This window comes from Scylla paramamosain, chromosome 39, assembly GCF_035594125.1.
Source record: "Scylla paramamosain isolate STU-SP2022 chromosome 39, ASM3559412v1, whole genome shotgun sequence".
Lineage (NCBI taxonomy): Eukaryota > Metazoa > Arthropoda > Malacostraca > Decapoda > Portunidae > Scylla > Scylla paramamosain.
This window is the reverse complement of record NC_087189.1, coordinates 6,987,501-6,992,078: the sequence shown is the minus strand read 5'-3', so window position 1 is coordinate 6,992,078 and position 4,578 is coordinate 6,987,501.

Below are 4,578 nucleotides of genomic sequence, written 5' to 3'. Positions count from 1 at the left end.
AGGCTAAACCGTTCCTAAACACGTCTGCCTGTACCTCGATTACTTTCAAAATTCTCTAGCTGAAGTTTTTATGGTTCTAGTGACACATTGGTAAGATTTTTACATTATTAACAAGATAAACACTCTCGAGGACCTCCGAATAATTACTATGACGTTTGAGTATAGTCGTCGTGAGAGCAAAGCGTTGGGGTGTTATTTTATTACTTATTTATTTATTTTTCTTTTTTATATATAGGAGAGGCACTGGCCACGAGGAACAAAATTATCATAAATTAAAAAAAAGGGCATACAGAGGTGCCGGTCCCCAAAGAGAGTCAGAAGCGGTCTTCGAAAATGAAAGGATGAGGGTCTTGAAACCTCCCTCTCGAAAGAGTTCAAGTCATGGGAAGGAAGAAATACAGAAGCAGGGAGTTTCAGAGATTACCAGAGAAAGGGATGAATGATTGAGAATACTGGTTAACTCTTGCAATAAAGAGAGGTGGACAGAATAGAGATGAGAGAAAGAAGAAAGTCTTGTGTAGCGAGGGCGCGGGAGGAGGGGAGGCATGCAGTTAGTAAGATCGGAAGAGCAGTTAACATGAAAATGAAGATAGAAGACAGCAAGAAATGCAACATTGCGGCGATGAAAGAGAGGCTGAAGGTAGTAAGTTAGAGGAGAAGAGTTAATAAGACGAGAAGCTTTTGATTCTACCCTGTCTAAAAGAGCGGTATAAGTGAAACTCCCCCATACATGTGAAGCATACTCCATACTTGGGGGGATAAGCTCACTGTACATTGTTAGCAGATTAAAAAAGGGGGGAGGGGGATGGATGAGAAAAACTGGCAGAAACAACTCAGAACACCTAACTTTATAGAAGCTGTTTTAGCTAGAGATGAGACGTGAAGCTTCCAGTTTAGATTATAAGTAAAGGACAGACCGAGAATGTTCATTATAGAAGAGGGGAACAGTTGAGTGTCAATGAAGAAGGGATAGTTGTCTGGAAGGTTGTGTTGAGTTGATAAATGGAGGAACTGTGTTTTTGAGGCACTGAACAATACTAAGTTTACTTTGGCCAAATTGGAAATTTTAGAGAGATCAGAAGTCAGGCGTTCTGTGGCTTCTCTGCTTGAACTGTTTATTTCCTGAAGGGTTGGACGTCTATGAAAAGACGTGGAAAAGTGTAGGGTGGTATTACCAGCGTAGGACTGGATAGGATAAGAAGTCTGGTTTAGATCATTGATGATTGTCTTTTTTTTTTTTTTCTTTTATGTAGGAGGGGCACCGGACAAAGGCAATAAAAATGCAATAAATAAAAAAAAAAAAAAAGGCCCACTGAGATGCTGGTCCCCGAACAGGGTCCAGAGTGGTAGTCAAAAATTGAAGGATAAGTGTCTTGAAACCTCCCTCTGAAAGGAGTTCAGATCATAGGAAGGTGGAAATACAGAAGCAGGCAGGGAGTTCCAGAGTTTACCAGGGAAAGGGATGAATGTCTGAGAATATTGGTTAACTCTTTCATTAGAGAAGTGGACATAATAGGGGTGAGAGAAAGAAGAAATTCTTGTGCAGCAAGCCCATGGGGAGGAAGGGAGGCATGCAGTTAGCAAGTTCAGAAGAGCAGTTAGCATGATAATAGCAGTAGAAGATAGCAAGATATGCAACATTGCGGCAATGAGAAAGAGCCTAAAGACTGTCAGTTAGAGGAGAGGAGTTGATGAGACGAAAAGCTTTTGACTTCACCCTGTCTAGAAGAGCGGCATGAGTGGAACCCCTCAAACATGTGAAGCATACTCCATACATGGATGGATAAGTCCCCTGTACAGAGTTAGCAACTGGAAGGGTGAGAAAAACTGGTGGGGACGTCCCAGAACGCCTAACTTCAGAGAAGCTGTTAGTTAGAGATGAGATATGAAGTTTCCAGTTTAGATTATACGTAAAGGACGGACCGAGGATGTTCAATGTAGAAGAGTGGGACAGTTGAGTGTCATTGAAGAAGGGGATAGTTTCCTGGAAGGTTGTGTCGAGTTGATAGATGGAGGAATTAAGTTTTGAGGCATTGAACAATACTAAATTTGCCCTGCCCCTATCAGCAATTTTAGAAAGATCAGAAGTCAGACGTTCTATGCCTTCCTTGAGTGAACTGTTCACTTCCTGAAAGGTTGGACGTCTACGAAAAAGACGTCGAAAAGTGCAGGGTGGTATCATTAGCGTAGGAATGGATAGGACAAGAAGTTTGGTTTAGAAGGTCATTGATGAATAACAGAAGAGAGTCGGTGACAGGACAGAACCGTGAGGAACACCACTGTTAATAGGTTTAGGAGAAGAACAGTGACCATCTACCACAACAACAATAGAATGGTCAGAAAGGAAATTTGAGATGAAATTACAGAGAAGGATAGAAGTCGTAGGAAGGTAGTTTGGAAATCAAAGCTTTGTGCCAGACTCTATCAAAAGCTTTTGATATGTCTAAGTAAAAGTTTAACCAAAAGCTCTAAAAGAGGATGACCAGGACTCAGTAAAGAAATCCAGATCACCAGTAGAGCAGTCTTGGTGGAACCAATGTTGGCGATCAGATAGATGGTTGTGAAGATCATGATAGATATTTAACAATCTTCCTGCTGAGGATAGATTAAAAAAAAAATAAATAAACAGGAAATTTAAGCAATAGGATGGCAGTTTGAGGAATTTGAATGGTCATTCTTTTAAGGAACTGGCTGAGTGTAGGCAAACTTCCAGCAAGAAGGAAAGGTAGATGTTGACAGACAGTTTGACTAGGCAAGGTGCAAGCACAGAGGCGCAGTTTTGGAGAACAAAGAGGAGGGACCCCATCAGGTTCATAAGCTTTCATAGGGTTAAGGCCAGCGAGGGCATGGAAAACATCACTACAAAGGATCTTAATGGGTAGCATGAAGTACTCAGAGGGTGGAGGAAAGGGAGAAACAAGCCATGAATCATCCAAGGTAGAGTTTTGCAAAGGTTTGAGGGAAGAGTTCATCTTTAGAGATAGATGTGATAGCAGTGGTGCCATCTGGTTGAAATAAAGAAGGGAAAGAAGAAGAAACAAAGTTATTGGAGATGTTTTTGACTAGGTGCCAAAAGTCACAAGGGAACTTAGATCTTGAAAGATTTTGACACTTTCTATTAATGAAGGAGTTTTGCTAGGTGGAGAACAGACTTGGCATGGTTCCGGGCAGAAATATAAAGTGCATGAGATTCTGGTGATGGAGGGCTCAAGTACTTTTTGTGGGCCACGCTCTCTATCATGTATAGCACGAGAACAGGCTGTGTTAAACCAAGGTTTGGAAGGTTTAGGTGGAGAAAAAGAGTGAGGAATGTACGCCTCCATGCCAGACACTATCATCTCTGCTATGCGCTTGGCACACAGAAACGGGTCTCTGACACGGAAGTAATTGTCATTTCAAGGAGCAAAATAGCTCTTCAGGTCTCCCCAATTAGCAGAGGTAAAATGCCAGAGGCACCTGCGCTTAGGGGGATCCTGAGGAGGAATTGCAGTGATAAGACAAGATACAGATATGAGATTGTGATTAGAGGAGCCCAGCAGAGAAGAGAGGGTAACAACATAAGCAGAAAGATTAGAGGTTAGGAAAAGATCAAGAATGTTGGGTGTATCTCCAAGACGGTCAGAAATACAAGTAGGTTGTTGCACCAATTGCTCTAGGTCATGGAGGATAGCAAAGTTAAATGCAAGTTCACCAGAATAGTCAGTGAAGGGAGAGGAAAGCCAAAGATGGTGGTGAACGCTGAAGTCTCCAAGAATGGAGATCTCTGGAAAAAGGAAATAAGTCAGAATGAGCCCCACTTTGGAAGTTAAGTAGTCAAAGAATTTCTTATAGTCAAAGGGGTTAGGTTAGAGGTATACAGCACAGATAAATTTTGTTTGAGAGTGACTCTGTAGTCGTAGCCAGATGGTAGAAAACTCAGAAGACTCTAGAGTGTGGGCATGATAACAGGTTAAGTGATCCACATAGACGAAACAACCAGCTTTGGATTGAAAATGAGGATAGATAAAGTAGGAGGGAACAGAAAAGGGGCTACCGTCAGTTGCCTCAGACACCTGTGTTTCAGTGAGGAAAAGAAGATGAGGTTTAGTAGAGGAGAGGTGGTGTTCTACAGATTGAAAATTAGGTCTAAGACCGCGAATGTTGCAGAAGTCAGTGAAGAAAAAGTTGAGGGTGTGTCAAGACATTTAAGGTCGATATCAGAAGAGCAGTCCGACCTGGGGACATTTTCAGTTCCCTCCCAGATGAGGACTCCGAGGCTGGTGCAGGAGTCGTCATATTTAATTTAGAATTTTGAGTGAAGGGTGTGTGTGTAAATTAGGTGCATGTAGTTTTGTGTGAAGGAAGAATGTTCTCTTTAGAAGGCAGGCTGTGACTGTCCCCTTGTGTTGTGACACAAAGGGAAACGTTCAGTGAGGTCACAGCACCCTCTGATCTACTGTTTGAAACCTCACTGGGAGTAATTATCGTTTCGGTAGGTGTCTACTGTCTCCCCCTGGCGTTATTATTAATATTCGTTTATTTATTAATTTTTGCACACATCCATGCTTCTGTCTCATCACACATTTCAAAAACATTGCT